Source organism: Ochotona princeps, chromosome 6 (genome assembly GCF_030435755.1).
Source record: "Ochotona princeps isolate mOchPri1 chromosome 6, mOchPri1.hap1, whole genome shotgun sequence".
NCBI lineage: Eukaryota > Metazoa > Chordata > Mammalia > Lagomorpha > Ochotonidae > Ochotona > Ochotona princeps.
In genome coordinates, this window is record NC_080837.1 from 52,608,823 (window position 1) to 52,631,365 (window position 22,543).

General features: G+C 40.4%; 1 protein-coding gene across 1 annotated transcript in view; it reads left to right on the forward strand.

Moving 5' to 3' along the window:
* The first annotated feature begins 764 nt into the window (after positions 1 to 764).
* Positions 765 to 22,543, forward strand: part of SCFD1 (sec1 family domain containing 1) — a 293,569-nt gene continuing 271,790 nt past the window's right edge. Inside the window, exon 1 of the mRNA XM_058666288.1 lies at positions 765 to 770. The gene's annotated coding sequence lies outside the window, so the exon portion shown is untranslated. The remainder of the gene's footprint in view (positions 771 to 22,543) is intronic.

The window sequence follows — 22,543 nt, forward strand, 5'->3', positions numbered from 1 at the left end:
CCTGAAGGTGCTATAGTCCCACAGAGATGACCCCATAAGTTCCCTACAGAATCCTTCCCCAGATCCAATTCTCTTGCATTCTAATGAGTACTGCAGCCTAGCCTGACATAACTCACCCCCTGCAACCTAGGCAACTGCCTAAAGCTGGGGAAAAATCATTGTGTTAAGTTATTTGATTTGTCAAAACTAGGGTCCGGCAGCGTGGTCTAGCAGCTAAAGTCCTTACCTTGAACACGCTGGGATCCCATGTGGGTGCTGGTTCTAATTCTGGCAGCTCCCTTCCCATCCAGCTCCCTGCTTGTGGCCTAGGAAAAGCAGTAGAGGACGGCCCAAAGCCTTGGGACCCTGTACCCACGTGGGAGACCTGGAAGAAGTTCCTGGCTCCTGGCTTCGGATCAGCACAGGACCGGCCGTTGCGGTCACTTGGGGAGTGAATCATCGGACAGAAGATCTTCCTCTCTGTCTTCCCTCCTCCTCTCTGGATATCTGACTTTCCAATAAAAATAAGTAAATCTTAAAAAAAAAGACTTAATTTATTAAAAAATCATCCACTGGGTCATTAAGAAGTAGTATAGTGATTCAAGACAAAAAGAAATCTATGAGTATTGGAAAGACCTCAGGGAGTGGACAAGGTTTATTTATGCATATTTACAATATGTTAATGGTTTATTTTAAAAATTTATTAATTTGTATTGGAAAGTCAGATTACATAGACAAGGAGAGACAAAGGGAAAGATCTTCAATCCACGGGTTCATTTCCCAAGTAGCCACAACAGCCAGAGCTGAGCCAATCCAAAGTCAGGAGCAGGAGCTTCTTCCAGGTCTCCCATACAGGCGCAGGGTTCCAGGGTCTTTGTCCATCCTCTACTGCTTTCCCAGGCTGCAAACAGGGAGCCGAAAGGGAGCTGGAACAGCCAGGACATTAACCAGCACCCATATGGGGTCCCGGCACATGCAAGGCAAGGACTTTAGCCACGAGGCTACCATGCCAGGTCCAAAAATGTGTGAATTATTACACCAAACATTTCTCAAAAAAAATGATTTACCTAATCTTTAGAACAAAAGGAAAGTTTAGTATTATTATTCCTGTTGACTGACTCACAGATGGCATTTTTCCTAAGGTCAGATATATCACTTACCAACTATGGTAAGTGATATAGAAGACACTGCCGATATATAGTTGAGAGCAAATACAGTTCTCTGGAAGACAGGAATGATCTGCATGCACAGTGAGGGTGGCAGGAAGGCAACAGGGATGCAGCACAGCATCACCAAATGTGCCGTACCAGAAGCCATCGTGCGTCTTCGAAAACAGCAGCAGAGGCAATGTGACTAGAACCCAGATTGTCCAGCGCAGTGAACTAGCATCTGGGCTCCTCTCCTTAAATGCACCAAGGTCCCATATGGGCACTGGTTCTGAACCCAGCAGCCCTGCCTCCCATCCAGCTCCCTGCTTGTGGCCTTGGAAAGCAGTCAAGGACAGCCCAAATCCTTGAGATCCTGCACCCATGTGGGAGACCTAGAGGAAGTTCCTGGCTCTTGGCTTTGAATGGGAGCAGCTCCAGCCCTTGCGGTCATCTGGGGAGTGAGTCATCAAACAGATCTTCCTCTCTATCTCTCCTCCTCTCTGTATATCTGAGTTTGCAATAAACATTTAAAAGTCTTAAAAAAAAACCCAGATTGTTTCTTTTGATACAATTTTATTTATTTAGAATTCAACAAAATAAAGAAAAATAAAGAGGTCTTCCATCCTCTGCTTCACCCCCTAAATGGTTGCGATGCTTGGGGTGGGGTCACGCTGAAGCCAGGAGCCTGAAGCTCTATTCAGGTCTCCTACATGGATGACAGGGACCCAAGTACTTGGATCCTCGCTTTCTGCCTTCCCAAGCACATTAGCAAGGCCCTGGATCAGAAGCAGAGCATCCAGGATTCAAACTGACATTCCAGTATGCAACACTGGTGTTGCAAGAAGCAGCTTAACTTGCTGAGCCACATGGTCAGCCCCCAAGTTGCCAATGTATACAGCAGAGACTTAAAATGAAGAAAATTTAATTGGGTTCAAGTTTTTCTCAAAGAACATTCAATGCTTACCCCAGATGTGCTCAACTTTGAATACAAAAATATAAATGTAAAAAATATATACAGCTATTTATGTGTGTATGTTAGGATATATTCATGTAAATCTATCCTGGACAACATTCAAAGAGGTTTGGAAAAACTGGTTCTCTGTGCAGTGGTGGGATTCAAGACATGCTACTCTAATACAGCACCTTGACGTTGAGACAAATAGCAGAAGCAGGAAGGTATCCTGCTCCTTCACCTGCCTCCTTCTGCCCTGAACCTGCTCATACAAATTCCAATTCCCCTTACTCCTTCACTAAGACTCTTGTTCCAGAATAATTGTCCTTCCACCCAAAGGAAGGGGACGTCCTTACCTCTGAAATACCGACTGAGACAGCAGCATCTGCACAAACAAGTCTTGCTAAGTTCCCCCAGTAAATTATTAGGAGTTTATTTCCCTTAAACTTCTAATCTTATTTCTATTTATAATAACAACAGATTGCTCTGTTTCTTTGGATCTGTATTGATAAGGGCTCCCAGGTAACATAAAGTTTATATTAAGTAAATTCATATGCCTTTTGCTTATTAGTCTTTCTTTTGTTACAGAGTCTCAGCCATAAATCATGCAATGAAGGAAGAAAAAAGATATTGTAGCTTGAGTATTCCTCATTCAAACATTAGAAATCCTAAGTTCCTTGAAATCTGAAAACTTTAAAAATATATAAAGATTTATTTTTTATTGGAAAGGAAAATTCTGGGTCTGTCACAGTGGCCCAGTGGCTAAATCCTCACCTTGCATATGCCAGGATCCCAAATGTGTAACACTTCATGTCTCAGATGCTCTGCTTCCCATCCAGCACACACTTGTGGCCTGGAAAAGAAGTGCAAGATGACCCAAGGCAATGGGACCCTGCAGAAGATCCGGAAAAAGCTCCTGGCTTCAGATTGGCTCGACTCTGGCCATTGCAGTTTTTCCAATAAAAATAAATAAATCTTTTTTTTAAAAAGAGGCAGCTTTATAGAGAGAGGCGGAGACAGAGAGAAAGATCTTCCATCTGCTAGTTCACTCCACGAACAACCACAATGACTGGAGCTGAGGTGCTCCAAAGCCAAGAGCGAGGAGCTTCCTCCAGGTCTCCCACACAGTGCAGTGTCCCAAGGCTTTGGGCTGTCCTCCACTGCTTTCTCAGGCCACAAGCAGGGAGCTGGATGGGAAGTGGATCATGAGGGACACAAACTGGCACCCATATTAGACGCTGGCGCTTGCAAGCTGAGGATTTAGCCAACTGAGCCATTACCCTGGGCCCTGAAAGATTTTTGATCACAGTGTTTTGAGAGTTGGCATTATGGCATAGCAAATTTAAGCTACCATTTGGGACACCCACATCCTATACCAGAGGGCCCAGAGTCGGGTCTCACCTCTGCTTCCATCCAGCTTCCTGCTAAAGTGTACATCTTGGAGGCAGCTATGGTTCAGCTACTTGAATTTCTGCTCCCTACATGGGAGACCCAAATGGCATCCTTGGCTCCTGGTTTTGGCATGGCTCAGACCCAGCATCTGTGGAAATTTAGGGGGTGAATCAGTAAAGAAAAGATCATTTCTCTCTCTCTCTCTCTCTCTCTCTTTCCCCTTCTCCTTCTCCCTTCCCGTCTCTGTCACTCTTGTCTTTCAAAAAAAAAAATGAACTTTTTTCAAGTTTTTTTATTTTGTAACTTTGAATTTTTTGAATTTTCCAATTAGAGATACTCCATCAGTAAAATTTATGTGGTTATTACAAATTCTAAAAAACTCCATAACCTAAAACACTTCTGTTCTCAAGCATTTCAGCTAAGGTAACTTTAACCGGCACTACCACCATCATCACCCAGCCCCTTCCTCATACACACAGCATCTGAGTATGAAAAGAATAGTCCATACTGGTGTATTCAGAGCTTGACAAACTAGGATGGTATATTCCAGTTTCTGTTCATCTTTGGCTGTGATTCCAGTGTCCTCATTATGCCTCTGCCTTGTTTTTATGGTGATAATCAGGGAATTGTTTGGCCCAGAATGAAAGGTATCCAGGTATTAGCTAAATTTCTCATTGAAGAAAATAGTTGCCTCAAATAGCTTTACTTTTATTATTATTTTCTTCCTCTTTATGAAATATCCTTCAGTTTACATAGAGACAAAGACGTAAGACATAAATCAGGCAAGAATGGAAGAGGCTACTCTGAGGCAAGAGAAATGCTGGGACCATTCCAGGAGTTTTTCAGGCAGCACTACTCTACCAATAGGAACCTTTGAGCCTCAACATACCAGGCTTTCTCTGTCTTACCCACCCAAGGCATCACTAGTCTACACCACGACACCTGTGCAGTTCAAGTGAGTATGGTCCAGATCAAACGAAGAGTTTATGGCGTTTTAAACCTCAGGTCTGACAGATATTCCATGTTAAGTCATAGCAAGCTACACAAGAATACAGTCATATTCTATCCTTCAAATTATAGTCATAGAATCACTCTGACTTTTCTTTAATCACAGATGTGACCAGGAGGAAATGAGACTCTGTAAGGTAGGAGGAATACCCTGACCTTGGCAACAAGTCCCCAGAGTTGCAGTTCTTCCGCTTCTTCCACCTGTCCTCTACCACCTGTTGTGTGACCCTGGTAAATTCTTCAATCTGTCTGAAATTGTTTCTTTGTATATTCTTTATTTATCAATCAAAGGTACAAAAACATTATCTGCCAACAAGTGTTGTTGGTGCTTTTATTCATGTGGGCCAGTCTTACTGGCGTTAGGTGGTACCTCATTGATGTTTTAATTTGGATTTCCCTTATTGCCAGGGAACTTGAGCATTTTTTCATATGTTTATTTGCCATTTGGGTTTGTTCCTTTGTGAAGTGTTTGCCCATTTCCCGTGCCCATTTCTTGAGTGGCTTGTTTGTTTTGACATTTTGGTTGTTTTGTAGCTCTTTGTATATTCTGGAGATCAGCCCTCTATCACCTATGTCGTGTGCGAAGATCTTCTCCCATTCTGTGGGTTGCCTTTTTACTTTGTTGATTGTTTCTCTAGCTGTACAGAAGCTTCTTAGTTTGATGAGGTCCCAATTGTTTATTTTGGTCTTGATTTCTACTGCTTTTGGAGTCTTTTTTAGGAAGTGAGGGCCTACCCCTAAGTGTTCCAGTGTGTTTCCAACATTTTCTTCCAAAAGTTTGAAGGTTTCTGGATGTAGGTTTAGATCTGTTATCCATTTAGATCTGATCTTAGTGTATGGTGAGAGATGTGGATCTATTTTTTTGTTTCTGCAGGCTATTAACCAGTTGTCCCAACAGCATTTATTGAACAGACCTTCCCATTTGCCTGGATTGTCGTTTGTCTTTTTGTCAAAGATTATTTGGCTGTATCTGTGTGGGTTTCCTTCTGGTGTTTCTATTCTGCTCCATTGATCTTCCTCTCTATCTTTGTGCCAGTACCAGGCTGTTTTGATAACCACTGCCCTATAGTATGTCCAGAGGTCCGGAACTGTGATTCCCCCTGCTAACTTCCTGTTCTTCAGGATGGTTCTAGCTATCCGTGGTTTTTTGTGCTTCCAGATGAACCTTTGGATCATTGTTTCCAGTTCCATGAAGAATGTTTTGGGTGGGGAAAAGGGATCCCTACTCCACTGCTGGTGGGGCTGCAGGCTGGTACAGCCTCTATGGAAATCAGTATGGAGAATATTCAAACAACTCAAATTCAACATACCGTATGATCCAGCAATAGCACTCCTAGGAATATATCCAGAACACTTGTTTTATGAGAAACCAACATGCACTCCTATGCTCATAGCAGCACAATCAGTAATTGCAAAAACATGGAAGCAACCAAAATGCCCATCAACAGAGGATTGGATAAGAAAGCTATGGTTCATCTACTCCATGGAATACTACTCAGCTATTAAAAAAAACAAAATGCAGTTCTTTGTGGCCAAATGGGCCAAACTGGAAACCATAATGCTAAGGGAAATGAGCCAATCCCAAAAGGTTAAATACTACATGTTTGTCTTAATTTAAGATGATATGATGTTATGTATAACATGTTATGTTTTGAATGTTATATGTTGTGTATAAACTAAAATTGAAGTATAGGTGAGGTGGTCACAGAAGGTGGCTGGGAACTCGCATTTACTTTTAACATATTGGTTACTCATTACTATGTCAATTAATTCCATAATGATGTAAATTTTTGCTGATAGTATGTTGGAGCTTTCAATTGACTGGGATGATACTCTGCTGGCTCTGTCTTCAGACCAGAGAGGGTATACCTAAGAAGCCGTTGAACTTGACTGGACAATAAGATGCTGGACTCTATGTTTGGTATACGCTTGCAATGGGGAAATCTCAACTGAACTTGAGCTGTGGTTATGCAACAAGGTGGAGGAATCCACCATGGTGGGAGGGTTTGGGGAGGGGTGGGGAGAACCCAAGTATCTATGTAACTGTGTCACATAATACAATGTAATTAATGAAGTTAAATAATAACTAATTTTAAAAAAAACATTATCTGTTAATTCTTTGCAAAATGTTATATTGGAATTAAAGCAAGTAATCTAGGACCCAGTGCCATAGCCTAGTGGCTAAAGTCCTGGTCTTGAATGCTCTGAGATCCCATATGGGCTCCAGTTCTAATTCCGGCAGCCCCACTTCCCATCCAGCTCCCTGCTTGTGGTCTGGGAAAGCAGTGGAGAATGGCCCAAAGCCTTGGGACCATGCACCCATGTGGGAGACCCGGAAGAGGCTCTGGGCTCCTAGCCTCAGATTGGCTCAGTTCCAGCCATTGCAGCCACTTGGGGAGTGAATCAATGGACAGATCTTCCTCTGTGTCTCTCCTCCTCTCTGTATATCTGACTTTCCAATAAAAATAAATAAATCTTTTTTTAAAAAAGCAATCTGGTTGAATACCTTTTACAAATTATAAAACACCATTGAAAAAAAAACTTCAGGTATTATTTATTTGAAAGGCGGAATTACAAAGAGACACAGAGAGACACAAAGGGATCTTTTATCATTAGCTCACTTCCCAGATGGCTTCAACTGCCAGAGTTGGGCTAGGCCAAATTAAGGAGTCTGGAACTCTGTTTGGGTCTCCCACAAGAATGGCAGGGGCCCCAGAGTTTGCACCATCTTCCACTTCTTTACTGGGCACATTAGCAAGGAACTGGATCAGAAGTGGAGCAGTCAAGACTCAAGCCAGCACTATACCACATCTAGCAGCTATGCCACAATGCCCCCAATCATGGAAATGTTATTGTTGTTTTTAATTACTGCTTCCAGGGCCCATCATAAATTCCTAGACTAATTGGAAAAAGTTAAGCTTGCAAAGAAGAAAGTGATCCCTATAAAACACTTTCCTTCAAGAACTTAACTTCAGTTCCAAAGTATGAACTCATGCATATAATTGTTTTCTCCACATAAAGCTAATTTGTGACTCACATAGGTTTCTTGTATGATGGGTATATTCAAGACACCCTTATCCATCTTAGAGATTAGAAATTCAGAAGTGTGGGCCAACACAGTGGCTATCCTCATTTGTAAGAACTGGCATCCCATATGGGTGCCAGTTGGTGTCCCGACTGCTCCACTTCTGATCCAACTCCCTGCTAATGGCCTAAAAAGTAGCAAAGGATGGCCCGAGTCTTTGCAACCCATGTGGGAGACCTAGAAGAAGCTCCTGGTCCCAGCTTCAGACCTGCCCAGGTTTGGTCATCAGAGCCATTTTGGGAGTACACCAGGTGATGAAAGATCTCTCTCTCTCTCTCACTCTGACTTTGAATTAAAAAAAAAAAAAATTCCAAAGCTATTACTTTGTTATCCAAGCCAACGTGCATTTGTTCCATTTCTTGAAGAAATGGTATACAGCCAGAAGAATTAGTCTATTTCTGCCTCTTTAAAACACTCTCCTTACTTCATCATTACTGGCTTGTATTGAAACCAGATGGTAAAACCAAGACTGGAGCATCCTTTGTGTCCAGAAGGAAGCCAGTCTGGCCAAAGCATTGTCACTCCTGTCAGCAACCAGAGTCATAAGCATTTTGATAGCTAATCATCAGGAGTGCCTACTGGCTGCAGCAGCCACTCGTGCAGTATTTATCAGTATAAAGAATCCAACCACACTGCAGATGACGCCATGTTGGCGAGAAACATGTTTACATATCCTTCTGCAATGCACTGAGCAAATTATCATGGCTGACTCCCAAAGCCAACAATAATGCAAAATTTAGTGCTGGGCTTCTTTTTCACCAAATCATGTGGATATCAGTACTTTCCATTTCTAAAAGTTAAGCCTCTAAGCAAGTATACCCCAGACCATTCGTTCAAATAAGGAGGAACTACAGCAAATGATGATACATACCTTTAAAGTAACTAATCTAATCAAAAATGAACTTTTATTTTAAAAGAGTTGAAATTGCAACAACTGTCTAAATTGTTTTTTAGACTAAAGAACCAGGATAACCTCAAGGAAAAAAAGTCTACCAGTAAAATTCCTGTCTTGACTCTCACTCACAGCAAAGAAGCAGTAAATATGATGTAACATGATTATAATAAATGCGTTGTGCTTTGGAATGAAAACAGGGGAGTTTTGGTGGCCAAGAAAGCAAACGTATTGAATACTAATTTAAAACATATCCATGAGGTAAGCTTATCAAGCCTTGGACATAGATGATGGGGGCTGTTAATTTTTTACATCGTGTAAAGAAGCAAATCCAGATATCTGGAAAGGGGTATCCAAAATGGCTTCTACTTTACAGTTGAGAATTTTCACCAGATCAGAGTGAATATTTCATAGGAAAGGATCAAGTCCAGAAATATGAAAGGGATGCATATGGCAGCAGAAGCACATTGTGATTATAAACTGCAGTATTGCAGGAGGAGCTAACAGATCTGCCTGCTTTGTGTGATGAAGCTATCCAGGTTTAATCAGTGGAACAGTGTTTTTAGGGCACAAACCATAGAAGTGTCAGATTGTAAGTGATGAGTACGCACAGAACTAGAATCCCATCATACTGAGGTTGCACTCCTTGCCATGATAGTTATATCCATAGTGTTTACGACTCAGTTTTTGTACAAAAAGTCAGATGAAATTTGTTATGCTAACCCTAACCCTCTCCAGTGAGTACAGATGAAGCTCTCTGATGAAATGCAGATTTATTTACTTTGGGTTGATAACATTTGAAATATGATGATCAGTGTCATTTATCTTCTTTGAAAATGTTTTCAGAAGTTATCTGGGCTATGTGGATGATGATGGGAGGTTGTTGATTTGGTTGGGTTTCCATGTTTTTTTGAACTTAACAGCAACTATTTCCCCATAAGTAAACTCATGGTTAGCATCAGTAACACTGGGTTATTTTTCAATGTTTAACTTTTAAACTGAGAATGTGATACAATGATCATGCAAAGGGATGGAGGACATTTAAAACTGGACAATAGTCAGAAATCCTTAACACTGTGAACCAATCAGCATGTATGACTTTAAAAGGGAAAATTTTTTTTCAAAACAGTTACACAAAATAAAACAATCTAAGAACTATAGTCAGATTTTTGTTTATAAACTCTTGTGCTATTCCTTCCAGTCCCATGGTGAAACTTACACAAAATAAAGTATTACATCTTAAAAAACAAACACCAGAGTAGAGAACAATAATTTAAGCGAATGCAAATAGAGATCTTTCCAAGAGCCCGCTGCCTACTTTAAATGTCTTCTGATGGGCCAATCATTTCCATCAAAAAGCAAAAAATTATTGGAAACAAGCTTCCTCCCATCCTTCACTGAGCCAGTAAGAAAAAAGACCAGTTTTGATCCTACACAGCGAATAAGTTCTTGCAATTGAAGAAACATGGCTGTCTAAGATGCCCTTTGTTACATTAAATATGCCATATCTCATTCCTCAAGTGGAGCTATTTGTTTTCCTTTCTATAAGATAAAGTGACTATAAACAGCTTTGCAATAAATTAAAATGTTCTGAAAATCATTCCAAAACTATAAGATGTTTTTATTTGTTAACCAAGAAACTAGACAATATACGATGGAAGAACTGTCAGGTTAAAACCGGTGTCAAGATTCTGCCCTTCTTTTGCTTTGTGTATTATATAAAAAGAAAGCAATAAATTGCCTAGAAATAAAAAGAAACTAATTTGAACAAGACCCCTGATGCCAATTATTTTACTCACATTTCTATTAAGAAACTAATAAAATATAGATTACATAAAGTTAAAGGATCCATATAAGCCCTTACTATTATTCAAGGTGAGAAACTTCTGTAAGATACATTTCCATGCTAACTCTTCAAATTTTGAATGCTCTGTATAAACGTAAGGAATATGAAATAACAGGGCTTAAATTTTTTTTAAACTGAATATGCAGTTTTTTAAGCTACTATTGTCAGTAGTTTGGTGACATCTAGTGGAATTAGAGACTTGTAGCCTACCCTCCCGAGTTAAGTTTCAATGCTATAGCAAAAAGGAGTTGCTTAGGCCCCCAAATGAGTAATAAACAGTGAAATAGTACATTTTCCCACCTTCTTTCCTAAAAGGCGAGCATAGGTAGTTCTTCTGAAGAAAAGTCTCTCAACACCCATGTCAATTAGCATAAGAAAAATTTATTCTGATGAAAAAAATGTATGGTTTTTATGAAGAATTTGAAATATGCAAGAAAACAAAAGTTGCCTATACATTTTCCATCCACACTTGAACACTATTGATATGGTACATCTTCTAGACATTTTACATTTATGGGGTGTTTTTTTTTTACCAAATTTGGATATTCTGAATATATAATCCTAATTTTATAACAACACATGGCCACTTCTCCATGTTATCAGGCATACAAATTATCTTAATTATGAGCAGAAAAAGCTACATTACTGTTTTTCAGAGTAGGATGCTGCAAGCATACAATTTTATGAATTGTGAATGGTAATAACTAAATGATGAAGATACACAGGTGCAATAAGACACAGTTGTTTTATAAGATTATGATATCCATAGAAATGCAGAATGTGTTTTATATCAATAAAATTGCATGGAGAATTTGTGTTGGTTCAGGAACCCAAGAATATCAAGAGTCGGTAAGAATCAGGCCTTGCTGGAAGGCACAAGTTGTCTAACAGGGAAGAATAAAATATTCTGAAAGTAATAGAATTATGATTTAATATCTAGAGCTATCACAAAAGAGGATGTTACAATCTGTAGAGAAAGTTAATGGAAAATCCTCCAGTAGTAGGTGGTGAGTGTATAGGACCTTGAAGGATTGATAAGAATGGAGGGTGTTTTGCATAGAAGCAGACCTGTGCAATGGGAGAGATGTGGACCAGCCTGGCAGAGGTTGGCACCCCTGGGGATAAGTCAGAAAGATGAAAGATGTGACTTGAGAGGTGAGCAGAAGCAGATGGCTAAGGATCTTGATCATAGAGGTTATGAAAACCCACTAAAAGTTCTTTTTTAAGGACAGTAACATGATTGCATTAGCATTTTATAAAATCATGCTGACTGAAGTGCAGAAAATGAATAGCAGAGGAGGAGACCAGTGAGTCGGCTGTCAGAGCAATTCAGAAGGAAGATCAGGAGGCTCAGAGGAAGAAAAAACAGTGAATGTAGGCAAAAATCCAGCGTGTCCAAGCCTACTGGGAGGGGGATAAGCCACAGGGTTCAAATGAGCTGGGTGGGTGGAGGGAAGTGTCAAGATGACCACGGGCCTGTTCTAGGTGGCAGGTGTCAAGCACAACACTCAGACAATTACCAGTTAAGGGGATTTGTGGGTGAACTTTACATTGTGCATTGTAATATAGTTCAGGATTGGAGAAATCCTGAAATTTATTTTTAACATTATACAATACAGAGCAGGGAAAGGAGCACACACACCTTTCTAAGCCATACTGGTTACTGGAGGTTTCCTTTGGCATTGGAGTCAAAGACAAAGAAGACATAGCAATGTCATGCCACACTGATGACAAAAACAAATGCCTCTGCTCTAAGCACCATTCACATCTCTAATTGGCCTCAGCACAGTGCCAAGACTCGGGGGGTAAGAGGAGTGCTAAAGAGGTTAGAGACACAATGAGGGAGATTCAAAGGAAAAACTAATTTCACCTGTCACTGAAATTTGTCTACATGGAGTGTCATTAGAAAGAGTAAATGACCTGCTGAACTCTGGCATGTTGAGATCACATTTCTAAAAAGTAGGAAAGATCAAAATGTGTCACCTGAAGGCTGCCTGTGTGCATGCCTCTGCGCGCAAAGCCACACATGCGCAAAGTGGAAGGAGAGCGGGCAGGCCGTAGCACCTGAACTCCGAGTTCCCTTCCTCTGCTGTCTCGGCGGGATCTGATTCACAAAGTCAACAGAAAGCCAAGCATTGTGCCCTTGTCTGGTGCTCAGCAAAACCTCACTTCCAGGCAGCAAGAATTTCTGCTACCGTTGATGGGGTATTTACCCTGGGCAAAATGCTTTCCAGACATCATCCAGCCTAATCCTTTCAACAGCTTCTGCATCTGACCCTACAGTGCTTAGGGAAGTTAAGCCATTTGTCTAGGGTCACTCAGCTGGTGAGTGGAGAAGCTTAGGTTCACTTCCCTGGTTGCCCCTAACTCTAGAGTTACCCCTTTTAGCCGGTATGCTCCTCTGGGCCAGCGGTGTTCATACATTTTAAGTGAAATTTTCTTGAGATTTATTGATATTTGGTGTTTCATAGATACATTAATCCGTGTATACCACTATCTAAATTCCTGATGAGTGTCATTCCCACTTCAGATTTGTGGCTGCACAACTGACTATGCTGTGTGCTCTTGTTTGTTTCAGAGCATACAGAGCTGGTATGTGAGAGACAGGTGGCAGCCAGTTGCTATGGCAATTGCCTGTCATTAATAATAAAGGGTAATTGTGGCAGCAAATTTCTGTTTAGCAGAAAAATCTGACTTGCCCCCTCCCTACAGGGGGCATAACCCTTTAACCCTCACTACTCACAATGGCCTATCATCTGCATAGACCACTTGACTGCAGCAAAGAGCTAAGTAAAACCTTGACTTCCTAGAGAGTCAGACAGGAAGATTATATGAGTCACAGAAATAAGAAAAAAAAAAGAAACTCAAGCAGAAAGATACACATTTCCCCTCCTTTACAGACTGTCTAAACCTGCTTTCCCTCAATTGCAATTTGGCAGAAATATCATAATCCCAAATACTGCACATAATATTTGACTCTGAAATGATTGTTGGAGTGGCAGAAAGGGGTTCACAGAGACTGCAAGGGATTTAGAAGTTATATACTGACATAGAGAACTATTAAACTATGTCTCCATTTGCAAGTTTTCCTAAGTTAACTAATAGCTCTTTCAATGTGGAGAACTGTATTTAGTATGTCAGAGGCAATGTGTAGTGAAAAACTTCATTAGTGCCTTTTAATTCAGTGTTCTATATGAGTCTAAAAAGGAAATTTCTATCCATAGTAGGTTACAGACTGTGGTAGGTAAATATTGTCATAAAATGCATGCCAACACCAAAAACCTAGGAACTTGAAAGCAACATAAAATCAAATAACTATTTAATCTCATTTTTTCCCACCCCTAAACCTGGAGTCCAAATACTCTTATGCCTCCACTTATGGTTTCTTGTAAAATGCAACCTATAATTGTTTGGCACATCAATGATGAAAATGCCCAGGAATTGTTCTCACAAATAGGAAGTCCAGTGATAACACTAAGTCTTGTTTCATAATTATCTTTTTCTTTTTTTTTTTTAAGCCCGTTCTCACATTCAATACCCAGCCTGCAGAAAGTGGCAGGATTTTGATTCAAAACAATAGACCATTCTCTAGAAGAATATGTGTTATTCTTTGGAGACTAACATGCCAACATTTGTGGAATGCTCTCCCCAGAGCTTGGCCTGCTAACAGGGATCGTGATGTGCTCTGTCAAAACTTTCTGTGTGGCCACACAGTAACTGGAGCAGAGGAAAAGTAAGTAGGAAACAACTCAAGGGTTGGCTCACACATACGTGCTGTGTAACAAAGGAGAGAGTGGGGAGACTTCATCTGCATGTATAGTCCTCAAAACTGTGGTCGTGAGAGTCACAGAGCTTCAAACATCCTAGATCCTTTGGCATAGTGATCAGGCTCCTAAAATATCTTTTGATCAAGACAGTATGCCTCTTCCAAATTGTGATAGCCTGCTACTGAGAGAGTGAAAAAAAAAAAGAGCTCTGTACAAAAAAAAGAAAGAAAGAACTGCTTTTAATGGACCTATTGCAGTTCTGTTCCACAGTACTGTACGTTGAGAGCAGATAGTCTCCAGGAGAAAGAAAAATTGTAGCAGATGAAAAAGGAAGCAATAGGACTTGAAGTAGGTCTTGGTCCACAGGCACATGCTTATTCGATTGGACTCTTTCTTCCCCAGAAAGCTGATTAGCTAATTTCTGTGAAGGAGAGAAAGATTATCTGTTTTTTCTTTAATGTATCACAGACCTCCAGAACAATCCTTGACACTTGGTGAACTCTTCATGAATATTTGTTGAAGTTGTTCTACTCTTCTCTCATATTTTCATCTTTAAATCAGTTCATCTTGGCTGAAGTCAGAATAACTAGAAAGGCTGATTGGTACATAAATTACTACCTGGACCATACTGCCAGCATGAAAAGACCAAATAGAGTCAGACTGAAAATATAAGGAATGGCCCCAACACTCAATACTGAAACTAGTGGCTTCACTCCTGTCCTGGGCTGTGTCAGTGGAGATGAGAAAACACAGCTGTTGTTTAGCAGGCCTTCCCCTAACAGGGCCTCTTCCCTGGGATGCAGAGCAGGGTGGGGAGCAGGGAGTAGGCCCTGTCCATTGGTCTGAAGTTGGTTGCAAGAAGAGCTCAGAAGGATCCTCCACCTCCAAGCCCTGCCACTGCAGACTGTCAATGAGCAGTGCATAGCAGCCTAGGACAAAATACACACGGTAATTGCTTCCCCCTGGCTACACTCCTCCCCTTTCCTCTCCTCATGAACAACAGACTTCCTTTATCAAAGAGAAGACTCACATGGGGGTGTTTCTGGTTCTGAATACACTCCCTTGCCCTTCACTTCACTGTTAAGATTTTGTTGATCTTCAACCAGGGGCAAATTTTTCCTGCTCCCAGAAGACACTCAGCCACTTTGGGAGGTATTGCTTGCTTCTGATGACTGGTAAAGAGGGTGCCTTCTGGTGCAAAAAGGCTAGAGACATTTCTAAGCATACTACAATGCATAGGAAAGTCTCTCCCAACAAAGAATCATGTGACCCAAAGTGTCAGTCATGTTGAGAAATCCTGTTCTCCATTATCTGCCCTGAGCTCAAATGCCCAATGCTTCATGCGCCTAATCTCATTAATTCTCACAAGATTACTGAATCCTCAGAAGAATCCCTGAAGTAGACCTTCTTGTTATCTTCATTCTGCTGATGAAGATCTGTCCTGGGGTCACACAGCCAGTGAGTGACAGAGGTGTCACCATACCCAGAACTACTTGCCCCTGAAACACTCCTGCTGTCTGTCAGGCTGCTGCCTCCCATCACAGTGAGTTCAAACACCCAAACTTTTGAGTCAGGACTCCAAACCACCATTATGACTCACTCACAGAAAGTGGCTCCAACCAGGGGCGTGCTTAGGTGCTTCCGTTATTCACATTTTAAAAGCATTGGTTCTCATAAATGTAATGAGCGCGCAGCACCTGTTTTCTGCCAGGCGGTATTACAAGGCTTCACTTTGTGTGTGTTGAACCGTCCAAGGAGTCACATGAGATAGGCGCTGTTTTCGTCTTCATCATACAGATGAGGACACAGGTTTCAAAAGGCCCGTGTTAAAACACAGTGTACAGGTGCAGAGGAGGGGTCCGCTACAAGAAGTTTGGTTCTGGTTTCTGTATTTCTTCTTACCCATTATCTCCCTTCCCTGGAATACACAAGCCCGCTAGGAAACATGTGATCCTTGCTGCTTTATATGCTGTTGCCTAAGGACATCATGGGCAGGAATCAGTCTTTGGTCTTATTTGATTGGTTTTCAGTCATGTGGTGTTTTGATAGTCAGATACAACAAGACACAAATGCATCATCTCATTTATGAGTAGAATCTCCAGCCCTGGAGGCAACCAGTATCACCCTCACTCGCTGCTTGGAAATTCTCCTTCATTGTTTGCATAAAATTTCCTTTTATTAAGTGTGGGATTTGAAAAGATTTTCAAATAATTACTACAGTTAGTCGAAATGTAAAAAAGCTAAAAGGAAAACTGTTTGCAATTAGGATTTGCATAATTTCTTTAACACTGCCTAAGTTATCTGCATTTGCAGCTAAAAGTAGGGCAGTATTTTGGATGAAACAAAAGGAAATCCATTTGCCTGACCTGGTATATTTCTCTTAAACACCTCAACTTGTTATAAGAACTCAGGTAATTAATAGTTGGGCACTTTTTCAGAGAATGTTTTTAATTCTAAAAAGATCTTGTTTATTATGCCTAAAATGAACTTTATAAAAACAAGATGGTTAATGTGTAGGTTTTCAAACATGAGTCAGTAGATCCTGTGAATAATTTTTGCCCATGGATGGCCCTCACAAGCTCACAAATTCCATCAGAAAAACACTCAGCCCTTCTCACTTAAAAAAAATAATAATAATAACATGCTTCACAGATGCCTATATATAACTATAAATGTGCATAAATATATATATCGCCTACTGCCAATTAGCATGCATTTGTGAACAGTGCCCAATAACCCTGATGATAAGTGCAAGTACATCACTTGCAAGACGTTCCTGGGAAGCCAATAGAAACCTCTGCAAGTATTTGACTTCAGAGTAGGTGGAGGTGACTCATTATGGGGCTGGCTTATTGCCTTGTTCTGTTGGAAATCTTGATTAAAGAAATAACAAACGTGGAATGCTAATTAAACTCTTTGACCAGTTTCAATAAATAAACAGATCTCATTGGGGAGAGGGATGAAGGCAGGGACTATAAACAACAGCCCTGCTATTCATTTTCTTTTACTAGTTCTTTGATTCCTGCCAGAGAGTTCGTGTCCCCCAAGGCCTCCAGATCAGCAGGGTAGCTGATTCTAGGGTAAAAAGAGAGAAAATGTGTCAACTTGGTGGAGCTCACTACAAGCTGAAGCTTGCAGGACTCCCTGAAATCACAGTCCATGATTGCAGCCTGCCCTGCTCACGGACTATCACCTAGTACAGCATGTTGTACGTCATGAAGAATGTGTTTAAGTATAAATAGTCTTGCCTGGCTTAAGCAAGCAAAACTGTTCCTTTACTTTATTGCATACATGGCTTGGAGGCCAGGGGCCTGGGGGTATCAGCGGTACCTCCACATAAAATGAATATCAGAAATAACATAGTGTATAATGTTGTCTATTTGATAGTACATACAGGCCTGCACTGTGTGTACATCCTGTAGCCACAAAGAAAACATTATCAAATGAACCTGCTTTTAGCGCACTGCTTCATACAGTGGTAATTAAAGAGAACTGCTTTTTGCTTTGCAACTATTTGCTGTTCTGCAGGAAAAACAGAGCTTAGGCCATCTTATTCCATTTGTTGTTGCCATGCTTAATCTTCTGATTCATGAGGAATTATTACATCCAACACCCCAAGGGAATTTGTTTGGCTCCCACTCCTCTGGCAAGTATAATTATAGGGGAGGAGGATCTATAGATTAACATTTTTCAAAAGCTTCATCCAACAAAAAAAAAAAAAACAAATAAAGGGAGGTGGAGTTTTTTTTGTAAAACCGCATATTGAATAACATCCAGGATTGAAATAATGCCAGTACTGAGCTTAAAACATCAATGTCTAACTAGGAGGTCAAACCACGGCCACGCAGCATAGAAGTTTCGTTCCGCTAACCCAGGGATAAGCATACCCAATCTACACCATGGGTGTGTGGGGTAAGTGGGGGAATTTTTGTACATACGGATAAAAACATAAAATGAAATAGTTCTAGATGGAGATGGATATTTTAGATGTGTTTCCTTTGCTCATAGTAATAAAGCTCCATTGTTCTACAATCATGCCTGCAACAGCTGTATACCTTGATATTATTAAAGGTAGAAAAGACCTGATAATTCCTTCTGTGTCAAGAAATTGGGAATGCTACTAAGCAGTTGATGTCAGGCATAAGAGTGAATATGAAACAGACAAGGAAGGGCCCCTACCCATGTTTATAAAACTCTTCCATTCCAGCAGCAGACTTCCACCTACCAGGATAACCACCTCTGGGTCTCAGGATGTTTTCTAGAACTGTCTGAGGTGGTAGATGAGTGGTATCTAAGAGTTGGTGATGGGACCCAACATGATGGCCCAATGGCTGATTGCTTTCCTTGCATGCACCAGGATCTCACGTGGGTGCCAGTTTGTGTCCCAGCTGCTCTACTTCCCATCCAGGTTCTTGCTTGTGGCCTGGGAGAGCAGCCAAGGATGGCCTAAAGCTTTGAGATCCTGCACCCGCATGGGAGACCCAGAAGAAGCTCCTGGCTCCTGGGTTCAGATAGGCTCAGCTCTGGTGGTTGTGACCATTTGGGGAGTAAAGCAGTGGACAAAAGATTTTTCTCTTTGTCTTGTCTTCTCTCTATAGATCTGCATTTCCAATAAAAATAAATAAATATTTTAAAAAAGAAGTGCTGACAAACAGCCCCAAAGCCTTGATTTGCCCATGTTTCATGCCTTTCCCAGAGTTTTACCACAGGATTACCCTCCACTTGCTCTAATGACAGTTGACTTAATACTCCATCATTCTCCTGGCTGCTTCTCCTTCTTTGAACCACTTCCCTTCTCCAGAGTATACTTTGTTATCTTAAATCTTTATCTCAGGTTTTACTACTGGGCAAACCCAAGTAGCTACTCTCAAAAAGTACAAACTGATGACAGGAATAAAATGAGGTGATGCGAGAAAATGAAGTAGTTGGTTGGATCACACTGTAAATGTAATTAGATGGATCAGAGATACCATACACGGAGAAATGTGGTGCTTTGTTTCTTTGTGATAGCTTGTCCCTAAGTCAGCCAATATAGCGTTCATTCAACAGATGTTTATTGCATGCCTAATACATGTGAGGCCAAAACAAAATAACAAACCAAAAGTCCCAAACACACTGTGTGTGTGTGTTTGCAAATTTGCTCATAAGTCACATGACACTTAAGTGCTGCAAAGAAAAATTAAGCAGCTGTATTTATCTGCTTGAGTCACCATAATAAGATACCAAGACTGACTGGGTGACTTAAACAAGATAAATTAATTTTCTCATGGAGGCTGAAAGGCCAAGATCAGGATACTGCTAGGGAGCCTGGTGCAACAGCCAAGTGGCCGAAGTCCTCTGCTTGCAAGTACCAGGGTCCATATGAGCGGCCAGTTCTTACCCCAGCTGTTCCACTTCCCATCCAGCTCCCTGACTGTGGCCTGGGATTGCAGTCGAGGATGGCCCAAAGCCTTGGGACCCTGGACCTACATGCAACACCTGGAGGAGGCTCCTGGCCCCTGGTTTTGGACAGGCTCTGCCTCTGGCCGTTGTGGTTGCTTAAGGAGTGAACCAGTGGAAGGAAGATCTTACTGTCTGTCTCTCATTTCTGTAAACATGATATTCTGATAAAAATAAACCTTTTTTAAGCACAAAGTTTTTTTTAAGATTTATTTATTTTTATTGGAAAGTTATTTGCAGACAGAAAGAGAGACAGAAAGAAAGATCCTCCTATGCTGGTTCACTGCCCAAGTGGGCCACAGTGTCCAGAGCTGAGCCAATCCGAAGCCAGGGGTCAGGACCATCCTCCAGGTGCAGGGTCCCAAGGTTTTGGGCCGCCCTCTACTGCCTTCCCAGGTCACAATCAGGAAGCTGGAAAGGAAACGGAGCAGCTGGGATATGAACTGGTACCCGTGTGGGATCCCAGCACATGCAAGGCAAGGACTTTTGCCATACGCTGTTACAGGGCCCAAAAATAAGTAGATCTTAAGAAAAGAAAAAGAGAGAAAGAGAGAAAGAGAGAAAGAGAGAAAGAAAGAAAGAAAGAAAGAAAGAAAGAAAGAAAGAGAGAAAGAAAGAGAGAAAAGAAAGAAAGAAAGAAAAGAGAAGAAAAGAAAAGAGAAAGAAAAGAAAAGAAAAGAAAAGAAAAGAAAAGAAAAGAAAAGAAAAGAAAAGAAAGCACTAGTTCTGTTTTCTAGCAAGGTTTTCGTTTCTGGCTTGTGGACTGCATGCCACCTTCTCACTGTGCCTTCATCTAGCCCTTTATCTGTGAAGGAGGACCCCTGAAGTCTCACTTCCTTTTATTACAGTGATACTAGTCTATCAGATTAAGGCTACATCTTTATCACTTTATTTCATCTTTACTACATCCATTTGGATCTATCTTCAGATATAGGCTCCTAGGAGGTTAGAGTTTCAGTGCACAGTCCCTAATAATACAGTCCCTAAAAGTAAAGGGATTACATTGTGACAGCATCAATATAGTTTGTCCCTTTCTGACCTCATGTTGAAATTTAGTTGCCACTGTGACAGTGGTGAGAGGTGGTGGTGGTGGAGCCTTCCTAAGATAAATGGACATTACAAGGGACTGGATTGCTTACTGGTGAGAGTGGTTATGATGAAGTGAGTGGCTCCACATTTTGTCTTTTTTACACACATCCAGTTGTCCTTCAACATTCCACCATGAGCTAAGGCAATCCTGAACTCTCTTAGACTTAACAGTCTCCAGAGCCTTAAGCCAAGACAAACTTCTTTCCTTAGACATCACTCAGCCTCAGCTATTTCTGTTAAACCAACTGAAAACAGAGTAAGACAGATAGTAACCATAGAAATGATGCTTATCTTCTTCACACCGGGAAGAACTGAACCCTAAAGTATATTCAGTATCTTCCTGGAACAGGTGTGGCTGTGCAGTAGCTGACTGCTGTCTTCATTGTGAATTCTAAAATGATAAAATTTATGGTTACAACTCAAAAGTAATGACAGGACTGAAATGCTTTCTTCCTGATTTTTTTTATCTCTGTAATTTGTCTTTATCATGTTGCTATGATCTGAGTGATAGAAAATAAAGTTACTTGTGCACTAAGATTTCAGTTGATAATAGAAGAAGACTACTTTAATTCTCTAAAAGGCAAGTTTCTAAGCAGAGAAAGTAAATAAAACCATGGTGTGGAAACCTGAAACCAGCCCATAGGACAGCAGGGAAAGATACAAAGTTTAAAAAAAATAAATAAATAAATAAAGGAAGATGATAAAAGACCTTAAAAAAAAAAAAAAGATACAAAGTTTTATGTCCTAAAGGGCTGTCAGAGAACACCAGTTTTTTAGAAGAAAACTTCCCATGTTAAGCTGTTTTCCACTCTCTCCAGAACATGGTTGGATCTCTTTCAAACACCATTAACATGGCCAAATCTGAAGGCTGAATATAAACCACCCATACTCAAACCACACACACACACACACACACACACACACACAGACAGTCAATGCCTTCGATATAATTACATGGTACAAATAATAGACATTTTTGTTAAGTACCAGATATTTTTGCAAAGCCTATCAAATATCAGAGCAGCATAATGCTGTAATTGCATCTATGACCCTCTATAACATTTAAACAATGAGTTCTAAAGGTCAAGGTATGCAATACACATCCAACATATTTCTCTCAAAAAAAGCATAAAATGGTTAAAATGAGATGAAAGAAAGCTAAGCATAGGATTAGTCTCCTTAGAAGAAACATTAACTTTTTTGATTATTACCAAATGTCAAAATGTTATTTTTTTTCTTGCTTATTTGTAATTTTACTTGTAATGATTACAGAAGGGTTTGATTCAATACATATTTGGATTAAAGCTTATTCAGCAATCTATCAATTGTTTTGCTACTGCTAGAGAGATCAGACCACAATTTGCAACTAATCAAACACAAGTATACACAAAGTAAAGAAATAGACACCAAAAGTTAAACCAAAGTTCATGAAACCACCCCATCATTATAAAACAAAAAAAAAGATAAAAGAAATTACTTCTTAAATATTGAAGGCTTTCAGACACAATCCTTACTTCTATAGCTACTTGTTTTCATCTAGTCTGTTAACTTTAAATACCAGCAATAGTACAGATTTACATCTTCAACACAGTCTTCCTTCCTGAATTTGGAAATTACATATTCACTAGCCTACCCAAAGTCTTTATTTGGAAATCTACTAGTCAACATTTGGTTAACAGCTCCAAAATTGAGCTTCTGATTTTATCCCAGCAGCTCTCTTTCACCCACAATTAAAACCAGTTCCATCCTTCCAACAACTCAAATCAAAAATCTGTAAATCATTCCTTAACTTCTCTCTTTTACATACTACATCAAATGAGCCAACAAATTTTAGCAGTTCCACCTTCAACAGATGATCTAGAATACAAATTTTATCTCTATTATCAACATCATGGACAAACCACTAATATCTCCTTTCTGGATTATTTCAACAGATTTTCAACTGG